This window comes from Pseudophryne corroboree, chromosome 2 (genome assembly GCF_028390025.1).
Source record: "Pseudophryne corroboree isolate aPseCor3 chromosome 2, aPseCor3.hap2, whole genome shotgun sequence".
NCBI classification, from domain to species: domain Eukaryota; kingdom Metazoa; phylum Chordata; class Amphibia; order Anura; family Myobatrachidae; genus Pseudophryne; species Pseudophryne corroboree.
The window spans coordinates 1,021,328,819-1,021,342,708 of record NC_086445.1 but is presented as its reverse complement, the minus strand read 5'-3'; the positions used below and the strand labels follow the sequence as shown (position 1 = coordinate 1,021,342,708).

Here is a 13,890-nt window from a genome sequence, read left to right as displayed (position 1 = left end):
CCAACACCCTCCGACACTCCCATAACACGCCCCAACACTCCCATAACACGCCCAAACACTCCCATAACACGCCCCAACACTCCCATAGCAAGCCCCGACGCTCCCATAACACGCCCCCAACACTCCCATAACTCGCTCCCATTACACTCCTCCCCCCCGACACTCCCATAACTCGCTCCCATTACACTCCTCCCCCCGACACTCCCATAACACACCTTCAACACTCCCATAACACGCCCCATGACACGCCCCAACACTCCCATAACACCCCCCGACACTCCTCTAACACCCTCCGACACTCCCCTAACATGCCCCCCGACTCTCCCCTAACATGCCCCCCGACACTCCTCCAACACCCTCCGACACTCCCATAACACGCCCCAACACTCCCATAACACGCCCAAACACTCCCATAACACCCCCAGACACTCCTCTAACACCCTCCGACACTCCCATAACATGCCCCCGACACTCCCATAACCCCCCCCCCCCGACACTCCCATAACACGCCCCGACGCTCCCATAACACCCCCACCCCCCCGACACTCCCATAACACTCCTCCCCTGGCACTCCCCTAACACGCTCCTGACACTCCCATAACGCCCCCCAACACTCCCATAACACCCCTTGACACTCCCATAACACGCCCCAACACTCCCATAACAAGCCCAGACGCTCCCATAACACCCCCCCTTCCCCCGACACACCCATAACACCCCCCTGACACTCCTATAACACCCCCCGACACTCCCATAACACCCCCCGACACTCCCATTACACCCCCCCGACACTCCCAAAACACGCCCCAATACTCCCATAACAAGCCTCAACGCTCCCATAACACCCCCCCACCCTTCCCCCGGACCGTGCGGGCCGCAGCGGCTGCGTGACGTTACACGCAGCCGCTGCGACCCTGGCAGCGACAAGTAACTCCCGGCCAGCCGCAGGAGCTGCGTTGGCCGGGAGTTACTCTTCAAGTACAAAAGCGGCGATGCTTTTGTACTTGTGCGGTGGGGCCGGGACAGACATGCGGGGTGGACTAGCCCAGTGCTGGGCGTTCTCCCGCATGTCTGTGCCAGTGATCGTAGCTGTGCTAAATTTAGCACAGCTACGATCAGGTCAGAATAACCCATATAGTGTCTCCAGTTCATATTATGCCACGTTACAGTGCATCAGTTCATATTATGCCACGTTACAGTGCCTCAGTTCATATTATGCCACATTACAGTGCCCCAGTTCATATTATGCCACATTACAGTGCCCCAGTTCATATTATGCCACACTATAGTGCCCCAGTTCATATTATGCCACACTATAGTGCCCCAGTTCATATTATGCCACACTATAGTGCCCCAGTTCATATTATGCCACATTATAGTGCCCAAGTTTATATTATGCCACACTATAGTGCCCCAGTTAATATTATGCCACATTACAGTGCCCCAGTTCATATTATGCCACACTATAGTGCCCCAGTTCATATTATGCCACATTACAGTGCCCCAGTTCATATTATGCCACACTATAGTGCCCCAGTTCATATTATGCCACACTATAGTGCCCCAGTTCATATTATGCCACACTACAGTGCCCCAGTTCATATTATGCCACACTATAGTGCCCCAGTTCATATTATGCCACACTATAGTGCCCCAGTTCATATTATGCCACAGTATAGTGCCCCAGTTCATATTATGCCACACTATAGTGCCCCAGTTCATATTATGCCACATTATAGTGCCCAAGTTTATAGTATGCCACACTACAGTGTCCCAGTTAATATTATGCCACATTACAGTGCCCCGGTTCATATTATGCCACAGTACAGTGCCCCAGTTCACATTATGCCACAGTATAGTGCCCCAGTTCACATTATGCCACAGTATAGTGCCCCAGTTCATATTATGCCACAGTATAGTGCCCCAGTTCACATTATGCCACATTACAGTGCCCCAGTTCACATTATGCCACAGTAAAGTGCCCCAGTTCATATTATGCCACACTACAGTGCCCCAGTTCATATTATGCCACATTACAGTGCCCAAGTTCATATTATGTCACATTACAGTGCCCCAGTTCATATTATGCCACCTTATAGTGCCCCAGTTCATATTATGCCACATTACAGTGCCCCAGGTCATATTATGCCACACTATAGTGCCTCCATTTAATATTGTGCCCCAAGGATAACATCTGAACACAATTTACTTAATTTCTCTGACGTCCTAGTGGATGCTGGGAACTCCGTAAGGACCATGGGGAATAGCGGCTCCGCAAGAGACTGGGCACATCTAAAGAAAGCTTTAGGACTATCTGGTGTGCACTGGCTCCTCCCCCTATGACCCTCCTCCAAGCCTCAGTTAGATTTTTGTGCCCGAACGAGAAGGGTGCACACTAGGGGCTCTCCTGAGCTTCTTAGTGAAAGTTTTAGTTTAGGTTTTTTATTTTCAGTGAGACCTGCTGGCAACAGGCTCACTGCATCGAGGGACTAAGGGGAGAAGAAGCGAACTCACCTGCGTGCAGAGTGGATTGGGCTTCTTGGCTACTGGACACCATTAGCTCCAGAGGGACAGCTCACAGGCCCAGCTCTGGAGCTCGGTCCCGGAGCCGCGCCGCCGGCCCCCTTACAGAGCCAGAAGCAAGAAGAGTCCGGCAAATCGGCGGCAGAAGACATCCTGTCTTCCACAAGGTAGCGCACAGCACTGCAGCTGTGCGCCATTGCTTCTCAGCACACTTCACACTCCGGTCACTGAGGGTGCAGGGCGCTAGGGGGGGGCGCCCTGAGCAGCAATAGAAACACCTTGGCTGGCTAAAAATACATCACATATAGCTCCTGGGCTATATGGATGAATTTTAACCCCTGCCAGATTTTCACAAAAAGCGGGAGAAAGGCTGCCGAGAAGGGGGCGGAGCCTATCTCCTCAGCACACTGGCGCCATTTTCTCTCACAGCTCCGTTGGAGGGAAGCTCCCTGGCTCTCCCCTGCAGTTACTACACTACAGAAAGGGGTTAAAAAAGAGAGGGGGGCACTAATTAGGCGCAGTATAACAATACAGCAGCTATAAAGGGAAAAACACTTATATAAGGTTATCCCTGTATATATATATATATATATATACATATATATATAGCGCTCTGGTGTGTGCTGGCATACTCTCCCTCTGTCTCCCCAAAGGGCTAGTGGGGTCCTGTCCTCTATCAGAGCATTCCCTGTGTGTGTGCTGTGTGTCGGTACGGCTGTGTCGACATGTTGGAGGCGGAGCGGAGGCCGATAAATGGGATGTCGCCCCCTGTGGGACCGACACCAGAGTGGATGGATAAGTGGAAGATATTAACCGACAGTGTCAACTCCTTACATAAAAGGCTGGATGACGTAACAGCTGTGGGACAGCCGGCTGCTCAGTCCGCGCCTGCCCAGGCGTCTCAAAGGCCATCAGGGGCTCAAACAACACCCGTTACCTCAGATGGCAGACACAGATGTCGACACGGAGTCTGACTCCAGTGTCGACGAGGTTGAGACATATACACAATCCACTAGGAACATCCGTTACATGATTTCGGAAATTAAAAATGTGTTACGCATTTTCTGACATGAACCCGAGTACCACATAAAAAGGGTTTTATTTTTGGGGAGAAAAAGCAGCCAGTGTTTTGTTCCCCCATCAGATGAATGAATGAAGTGTGAAAAGAAGCGTGGTTTCCCCCGATAAGAAACTGGTGATTTCTAAAAAGTTACTGATGGCGTACCCTTTCCCGCCAGAGGATAGGTCACGTGGGGAGATATCCCTTGGGGTGGATAAGGCGCTCACACGTTTGTCAAAAGGTGACACTACCGTCTTAGGATACGGCCACCTTGAAGGAACCTGCTGATAAAAAGCAGGAGGCGATCCTGAAGTCTGTAATTACACACTCAGGTTATACACTGAAGCCTGCTATTACCTCAGCATAAATAGTGCTGCTGCAGCGTGGTCTGATACCCTGTCAGATAATAGCTAAGACAAGGATAATGTTTTGCTAACATTGAGCATATTTAAGACGTTGTCATATATATATAAAGGATGCACAGAGGGATATTTGCCGGCTGGCATCCAGAATTAATGCAATGTCCATTCTGCCAGGAGGGTATTAGAAACCTGGCAGTGGACAGGTGATGCTGCATTTAAAAGGCACATGAGATTCTGCCTTATAAGGGTGAGGAATTGTTTGGGGATGGTCTCTGGGACCTCGTATCCACAGCAACAGCTGGGAATAAAAATTTTTACCTCAGGTTTCCTCACAAAAGCCTAAGAAAGCACCGTATTTTCAGGTACAGTCCTTTCGGCTTCAGAAAAGCAAGCGGGTCAAAGGCGCTTCCTTTCGACACAGAGACAAGGGAAGAAGGAAAAACCTGCACCAGTCAGCCAGTTCCCAGGATCAAATCTCTTCCCTCGCTTCCTCTGAGTCCACCGCATGACGCTGGGGCTCCACAGGTGGAGACAGGTGCGGTGGGGGCGCGTCTCGGGAACTGCAGGGACCAGTGGGCTTGCCCACAGGTGGATCCCTAGGTTCTACAAGTAGTATCACAGGGATACAGGCTGGAGTTCGAGACGACTCCCCCTCGCCGTTGCCTTCACATCAGCCTTGCCTGCTGCCCTCGGAAAGGTAGTACTGGCGGAAATTCACAAGCTGTACTTCCAGCAGGTGAAATCAAGGTACCCCTCCTTAAACAAGGCCAGGGTTACTATTCCAAAATGTTGTGGTACCGAAACCAGACGGTTCGGTGAGACCCATTCTAAAATTGAAATCTTTGAACACTTATATACGAAGGTTCAAGTTCAAAATGGAATCGCTCAGGGCGATTATTGCAAGCCTGGAAAATTTCAGGGTATCACTGGACATCAAGGATACTTACCTGCATGTCCTTATTTACCCTCTTCACCAGGTGTACCTCAAAATTGTGGTACAGGATTGTCATTACCAATTCCAGACGTTGCCGTTGGTCTGTCCCCGGCACTGAGGGTATTTACCAAGGTAATGGCCGAAGTACTTATCCCGTACTTGGACGATCTCCTTATAAAGGCGAGGCCCAGGGAGCAGTTGTTCGTCGGAGTAGCACTATCTCGGGAAGTGCTACAACAGCACGGCTGGATTCTGAATATTCCAAAGTCGCAGCTGGTTCCTACGACGCGTCTACTGTTCCTGGATATGGTTCTGGACACAGAACAGGTTAAAATGGGTTTCTCCCGGAGGAGAAGTCCAAGGAGTTGGCGTCTCTAGACGGAGACCTCCTAATACAAATACAGGTATCGGTGCATCAATGCACGCGAGCCTTGGAAAAGATGGTAGCTTCTTACGAAGAATTTCCATTCGTCAATTCCCATGCAAGGGATCTGTTGGACAAGTGGTCCGGGTCGCATCCTCAGATGCATCGGCGGATAACCCTGTCTCCAAGGGCCAGGGTGTCGCTGTGGTGGTGACTGCAGAGTGCTCATAGGCTGTCACGATCCGGGTATCTGGACGCCATTTCTTACCCATCAGATGCCTCCTAAGGCTGGCTCAGCGCTCCAGGACCGGATCCCATCTGTTATCCTAATGTTCACATTCCTGCATCCTCTCTTGTCTCTCTGAGACGCTGTCACAGTAACGCCTTATTACATCTGGCATGACGTCAGCCGCGGCCTCCGCTGTGTCCGCGTGGTTGGATGTGCACTTGTCAGCCTGGCGTCTCCTGTCTCCAGTGGCCGGCGCCGCCATTACTGTTTTCATTACCACATGGATTACAAACCAAACTTCCCTCCAAGTGTCTGCATGGGCGCAGCCATCTTGGATTCTGTCAGCTGATCATTTCCTCCAATCTGTTGTCAGTATTGTTAATCTGCATAATTGCCTAGCCAATCCCTTCCTTGCTGCAGGTATAAATACACTGTGCCTGAGCAAGGAAGGCGTCAGTGCTTTGGTTGTCAAACCTAGTTCCTGTTTGTCTCTCTCCTGTGATTGTCTTCCAGGTTCCAGCTCCTGTCTCAAGACTTCCACCATGGAGACCCGCACCAGCATTCCACCTGCGGTGTAGCCTGACTCTCCAATCCATTGTGGATTCATCTGTTTCCAGCTACAACATTACCTGCTTCCAGCTCAGCTTCCAGCAGAGTACAGCTTCTCTTAAAGGGCCGGTGTCCTTTCTACACTTTACCACTCTCCACCGGTATTATTATTTCTCCGCTCTCAAGTTCTACATTTCAGTTCATATTTCATCGCTCCCAAGTTCATTTATTATTTAACTGGTTCCAGCCAGTATCCACTCCGTGCTAACAACAGTCTGGTTCCAGCCAGAATCCACAGCAGCCGTTTTATCTTCAGCAACCCAGCTTTTCCTGGAACACCAGCTGGCACAATCCTGGGTTATCTCCATTGCTACAGTCGGGCCTGGTAAGGACTTTCCATCTAGAAGATTATAAGAACTGTCTCACACTACCAGTGCCCTGTGGCTCCTGCCATCCTGTAGTACCCAGGAACTGTATTTATTCTTTGCTGACTTTTACGTTTTCTTTTACTGCTGCTGTGTTGCGGAGTTGTCATAAATAAACATCATTGACTTTTATTCCTGGTTGTCGTGGTCATGCCTTCGGGCAATTCTTCTACATGTCTAGGGGTCTGATACAACCTGCCAGGTTCCATTACACCTCAGCCCCTACAACTGAGGCTGCCTCCCGTCAGCTCAGGCCCTCAGTTGTGACAGTCCCTACAACTGAGGCTGCCTCCCGTCAGCTCAGGCCCTCAGTTGTGACAGTAAGCACTGACCTAATGAATCCAGCCGGAGATCAGGATCAAGCGGCCAGGCCGATGCAAGAACTGGCAGCCCGACTAGAACATCAGGAGGCTGCACAGGGCCACATCATCCGCTGTCTCCAGGATCTCTCTACTCGGCTGGATGGGATTCAGACAACTCTCCGTGGATCAGGCGCGTCTGGTGCGTCAACCACAGTGACTCCAGCTATAACCCCACCCACCTTACCCATTTCTGCTCCACGTCTTCATCTTCCAACGCCAGCAAAATTTGACGGATCTCCAAGATTCTGCAGGGGATTTCTCAACCAGTGTGAGATTCAGTTTGAGCTACAACCTAGCAATTTTCCCAGTGACCGTACAAAAATTGCCTACATTATCTCTCTTCTCAGTGGCTCAGCCCTTGATTGGGCATCACCGTTATGGGAGAGGTCCGACACCCTGCTATCCTCCTACACTACATTCGTGTCAACATTCAGGCGTATCTTCGACGAGCCAGGCCGGGTAACTTCAGCTTCATCTGAGATTCTCCGTTTGCGCCAGGGATCACGTACTGTAGGACAATATCTTATACAGTTCCAGATCCTGGCATCCGAACTGGCATGGAACGACGAGGCCCTGTATGCTGCATTCTGGCATGGCTTATCTGAGAGTATTAAAGATGAGTTAGCTACCAGAGACTTACCTTCCAAGTTAGATGAGCTAATCTCACTCTGCACGAAAGTTGATTTACGTTTCAGAGAGAGAGCAACTGAGCGTGTAAGATCATCTGCTCCAAAATCTTCTGCTCCTCCTCCTCGCCAACTGTCACCATCTAAAGATGAGTCCAGCCAAATTGGTCGTTCCCGTTTAACTCCTGCTGAGCGCCGAAGACGCCTCTCCAAGTCTCTCTGTCTTTATTGTGCAGCTCCGTCTCACACCATTAATGCCTGTCCCAAACGTCCAGGACTCCAGACCCTAGCTCGCCAAGGAGAGGGCCGGCTAGGAGTAATGATCTCCTCTCCATCTCCTCAAGATTGTAATCTCCCAGTCTCGCTTCAAGTTGCTCAATGTTATCGGAACGTCATTGCCCTCCTTGATTCCGGAGCAGCTGGGAACTTTATTACCGAAGCCTATGTTAAACGGTGGTCTCTACCCACCGAGAGACTTCCTTCGTCCATTTCTTTAACTGCCGTGGATGGCAGCAAAATTTTTGATGCAGTTATTTCTTTAAGGACTCTACCAGTTCGTCTGAGAGTGGGAGTTCTTCATTCCGAACTTATTTCTTTTTTAGTGATTCCAAGAGCCACACATCCTGTGGTCCTGGGCCTTCCATGGCTCCGTCTTCACAATCCTACAATTGATTGGACGACTACGCAAATCCTGGCATGGGGTTCCTCCTGTGCTGAGACATGTTTGTTTAAAGTATTGCCTGTCTGTTCTTCCTCCCCCAGGTCGTCTGATGTTCCACCTCCTCCATATCAAGATTTCACGGATGTGTTCAGTAAAGCTTCAGCTGATATCCTTCCTCCTCATAGAGAATGGGACTGCCCGATTGATCTCGTTCCAGGGAAGGTTCCACCTCGAGGCCGAACTTATCCGTTGTCTCTGCCTGAGACGCATTCTATGGAGGAATACATTAAAGAGAACCTAGCAAAGGGGTTCATTCGACCTTCTTCTTCTCCAGCCGGCGCAGGCTTCTTTTTTGTAAAGAAGAAAGATGGTGGTCTGCGGCCGTGCATCGACTACAGAGGTTTGAACGACATTACCATCAAGAACCGTTATCCTTTACCCCTGATTACTGAGCTCTTTGACAGAGTTAGCGGAGCTACCATCTTTACAAAGCTGGACTTGAGAGGTGCATACAATCTCATCCGGATCCGTGAGGGTGACGAGTGGAAGACCGCCTTTAACACCCGTGACGGACATTATGAGTACCTCGTCATGCCCTTCGGATTGAGCAATGCTCCAGCTGTCTTCCAGCATTTTGTCAATGAGATCTTCAGAGACATTCTATACCGTCATGTCGTGGTCTATCTAGACGATATCCTCATTTTTGCCAACGATTTAGAGGAACATCGTTTTTGGGTTAAAGAGGTTCTGTCCCGTCTCCGTGTCAATCATCTCTATTGCAAATTAGAGAAATGCGTCTTTGAAGTCAAGTCCATTCCGTTTCTAGGGTACATTGTGTCCGGTTCCGGACTAGAGATGGATCCTGAGAAACTACAAGCAATCCAAAATTGGCCGATACCCTTAACCCTCAAAGGGGTCCAGAGGTTCTTGGGGTTCGCCAACTATTACCGAAAGTTTATACGAGACTTTTCCACCATTGTGGCGCCTATTACTGCTTTCACTAAGAAGGGTGCTAACCCGTCCAAGTGGTCTGAAGAAGCCATGCAAGCATTTCATCTTTTAAAACAAAGGTTCATCTCTGCGCCTGTTCTGAAACAGCCTGACATCGACTCTCCTTTCATCTTAGAGGTGGATGCCTCCTCCGTTGGAGTAGGAGCGGTGTTATCTCAGAGGGCTAAAGATGGCCATTTACACCCTTGCAGTTTCTTCTCCCGGAAGTTCTCCCCAGCTGAGCGCAACTATGCCATTGGCGACCAGGAGTTGCTAGCCATCAAGCTCGCTCTAGAAGAGTGGAGGTATCTGTTGGAGGGAGCTTCTCATTCAATCACCATACTTACAGACCACAAGAACCTTTTATATCTGAAAGGCGCACAATGTCTCAACCCTCGTCAGGCCAGATGGGCACTTTTCTTTTCCAGGTTCGACTTTAAACTCCAGTTCTGTCCGGGCTCTCAGAATCGCAAGGCCGATGCCCTTTCCCGCTCATGGGAGCAAGAAAATGAGTCAGAGTCTTCAGACAAGCATCCTATTATAAATCCGTTGGCATTCTCCACGGTAGGGATGGACTCTACGCCCCCATCAGGGAAAAGTTTTGTGAAACCGATGCTAAGGAAGAAGCTCATGCATTGGGCCCATGCTTCCCGTTTTGCCGGACATACAGGTATCCAAAAAACCCTGGAGGTTATCTCTAGGTCCTATTGGTGGCCAACTCTGAAAAAGGACGTCTTGGAGTTTATTGCATCTTGCCCAAAGTGTGCTCAACATAAGGTATCCCGCCAGTCGCCTGCGGGGCAACTGGTTCCACTATCTGTTCCCCGTCGACCTTGGACCCATTTGTCGATGGATTTTATTACAGATTTACCCATGTGCAACAAGTTCATTACCATCTGGGTGGTAGTTGACCGGTTCACCAAGATGGCACACTTCATTCCTCTCACCGGTCTTCCGTCAGCTTCCAAGTTGGCTCAAGTATTCATACAAGAGATCTTCCGACTCCACGGTCTTCCTGAAGAAATTATCTCAGATCGAGGAGTTCAATTCACAGCCAAATTCTGGCGAAGTTTATGTCAAGTCCTTCAAGTCAAGCTAAAGTTTTCCACGGCTTACCATCCTCAGACCAATGGTCAAACCGAGAGGGTGAATCAGGACTTGGAGGCCTTCCTCCGCATCTATGTGTCCTCCTCTCAAGATGACTGGGTTCAATTACTTCCCTGGGCCGAGTTCTGTCATAACAACCAGTATCATTCTTCATCTGCTTCAACACCATTCTTCACTAACTTTGGATTCCACCCTAAAGTCCCTGAGTTCCAACCGCTTCCAGCAACTTCTGTTCCCGCAGTGGATATCACCTTGCATCAGTTTGCCAATATCTGGAAGAGCGTACGATCAGCTCTGCTCAAGGCATCGTTCAGGTACAAGAAGTTTGCGGATAAGAAGCGTCGAGCAGTTCCTGCTCTCAAGGTGGGTGATCGGGTATGGTTATCCACGAAGAATCTGAGGTTAAGAGTTCCCAGTATGAAGTTTGCACCTCGCTATATCGGTCCTTTCAAGATTGAACAAGTCATCAATCCTGTTGCTTACAGACTTCAGTTGCCTCCCTTCTTAAAAATACCCAGGACATTCCATGTTTCCCTGTTGAAACCGCTGATCTTGAATCGGTTTCATTCCTCACTTCCTCCAACTCCGAAAGTCCAAACTCAACGAGGCGTTGAGTATGAAGTGGCCAAGATCCTGGACTCACGTCACCGTTACGGTCAACTACAGTATCTTATTGACTGGAAGGGTTACGGCCCTGAGGAACGTTCATGGACCAATGCTTCTGATGTCCATGCTCCTGCCTTGGTCCGGAGATTCCATTCCAAGTTTCCTCAAAAGCCAAAGAAGTGTCCTGGGGCCACTCCTAAAGGGGGGGGGGGGGTGCTGTCACGATCCGGGTATCTGGACGCCATTTCTTACCCATCAGATGCCTCCTAAGGCTGGCTCAGCGCTCCAGGACCGGATCCCATCTGTTATCCTAATGTTCACATTCCTGCATCCTCTCTTGTCTCTCTGAGACGCTGTCACAGTAACGCCTTATTACATCTGGCATGACGTCAGCCGCGGCCTCCGCTGTGTCCGCGTGGTTGGATGTGCACTTGTCAGCCTGGCGTCTCCTGTCTCCAGTGGCCGGCGCCGCCATTACTGTTTTCATTACCACATGGATTACAGACCAAACTTCCCTCCAAGTGTCTGCATGGGCGCAGCCATCTTGGATTCTGTCAGCTGATCATTTCCTCCAATCTGTTGTCAGTATTGTTAATCTGCATAATTGCCTAGCCAATCCCTTCCTTGCTGCAGGTATAAATACACTGTGCCTGAGCAAGGAAGGCGTCAGTGCTTTGGTTGTCAAACCTAGTTCCTGTTTGTCTCTCTCCTGTGATTGTCTTCCAGGTTCCAGCTCCTGTCTCAAGACTTCCACCATAGAGACCCGCACCAGCATTCCACCTGCGGTGTAGCCTGACTCTCCAATCCATTGTGGATTCATCTGTTTCCAGCTACAACATTACCTGCTTCCAGCTCAGCTTCCAGCAGAGTACAGCTTCTCTTAAAGGGCCGGTGTCCTTTCTACACTTTACCACTCTCCACCGGTATTATTATTTCTCCGCTCTCAAGTTCTACATTTCAGTTCATATTTCATCGCTCCCAAGTTCATTTATTATTTAACTGGTTCCAGCCAGTATCCACTCCGTGCTAACAACAGTCTGGTTCCAGCCAGAATCCACAGCAGCCGTTTTATCTTCAGCAACCCAGCTTTTCCTGGAACACCAGCTGGCACAATCCTGGGTTATCTCCATTGCTACAGTCGGGCCTGGTAAGGACTTTCCATCTAGAAGATTATAAGAACTGTCTCACACTACCAGTGCCCTGTGGCTCCTGCCATCCTGTAGTACCCAGGAACTGTATTTATTCTTTGCTGACTTTTACGTTTTCTTTTACTGCTGCTGTGTTGCGGAGTTGTCATAAATAAACATCATTGACTTTTATTCCTGGTTGTCGTGGTCACGCCTTCGGGCAATTCTTCTACATGTCTAGGGGTCTGATACAACCTGCCAGGTTCCATTACACCTCAGCCCCTACAACTGAGGCTGCCTCCCGTCAGCTCAGGCCCTCAGTTGTGACAGTCCCTACAACTGAGGCTGCCTCCCGTCAGCTCAGGCCCTCAGTTGTGACATAGGCTGGGGGGCAGTCACACAGGGAAGAAACTTCCAAGGCCTATGGAAAAGTCAGGAGACTTCCCTACACATAAATGTTCTGGAACTATGGGCCATTTACAATGCCCTAAGTCAGGCTAGACCCATGCTTCAACACCGGCCGGTGCTGATCCAGTCAGACAACATCACGGCGGTCGCTCATGTAAACCGTCAGGGCGGCACAAGAAGCAGGATGGCGATGACAGAAGCCACAAGGATTCGCCGATGGGCGGAAAATCATGTGTTAGCACTGTCAGCAGTGTTCATTCCTGGAGTGGACAACTGAGAAGCAGACTTTCTCAGCAGATATAACCTCCACCCGGGAGAGTGGGGACTTCATCCAGAAGTTTTCCAAATGATTGTACACCGTGGGGAAAGGCCACAGGTGGACAGGAGGGCGTCCCGCCTCAACAAAAAGCTACAAAGATATTGCGCCAGGTCAAGGGACCCTCAGGCGATAGCTGTGGACGCTCTGGTAACACCGTGGGTGTACCAGTCGGTGTATGTGTTCCCTTCTCTGCCTCTCATACCCAGGGTAATGAGAATAATAAGAAGGAGAGGAATAAGAACTATACTCATTGTTCCGGGGGGCCAAGAAGAGCTTGGTACCCAGAACTCCAAGAAATGATCTCAGAGGACCCATGGCCTCTGCAGCTCAGACAGGACCTGCTGAAGCAGGGGTCCTGTCTGTTCCAAGACTTACCGCGACTGCATTTGACGGCATGGCGGTTGAACGCCGGATCCTGAAGGAAAAAGGCATTCCGGAGGAAGTTATCCCTACGCTATTTAAAGCTGGGACAGAAGTGAACGCAAACCATTATCACCGCATATGGTGAAAATATGTTGCGTGCTGTGAGACCAGTACGGCCCCAAAGGAGGAATTTCAGCTAGGTCAATTTCTGCACTTCCTACAAGTCAGAGGTGACTATGGGCCTAAAATTGGGTTCCATTAAGGTCCTGATTTCGGCTCTATCGATTTTCTTCCAAAATAGAACTGGCTTCACTGCCTGAAGTTCAGATTTTTGTTAAGGGAGTGCTGCATAGTCAGCCCCCGTGTGTGCCTCCAGTGGCACCGTGGGATCTCAACGTAGTGTTGGATTTCCTGAAGTAGCATTGAGTTGAGCCACTTAAATCCGTGGAGCTATAATACCTCACGTGGAAAGTGTTCATGCTGTGAGCCTTGGCGTCGGCCAGGCGTGTATCAGAATTGCCGGCTTTGTCAAAAGCTCTTATCTGTATTTTATATGGATAAGGCGGAATTGAGGACTCGTTCCCAATTCCTTCCTAAGGTGGTAGCAGTTTTTCATGTGAACCACCCTATTGTGGTACCTGCGGCTACTAGGGACTTGGAGGACTCCAAGTTGCTGGACGTAGTCAGGGCCCTGAAAATATATGTTTCCAGGACGGCTGGAGTCAGAAAATCTGACTCGCTGTTTATCATGTATGCACCAAACAAGCTGGGTGCTCCTGCTTTTAAGCAGACTATTGCTCGTTGGATTTGTAGTACAATTCAGCTTGCACATTCTGTGGCAGGCCTGCCACAACCAAAATCTGTAAAAGCCCATT

The 13,890-nt window shown here is 49.8% G+C and overlaps 1 pseudogene; it reads left to right on the top strand.

Moving 5' to 3' along the window:
• The window catches only part of LOC135050311 (interferon-induced GTP-binding protein Mx-like), a 105,260-nt pseudogene that overhangs the window by 69,397 nt on the left and 21,973 nt on the right, over window positions 1-13,890 (top strand).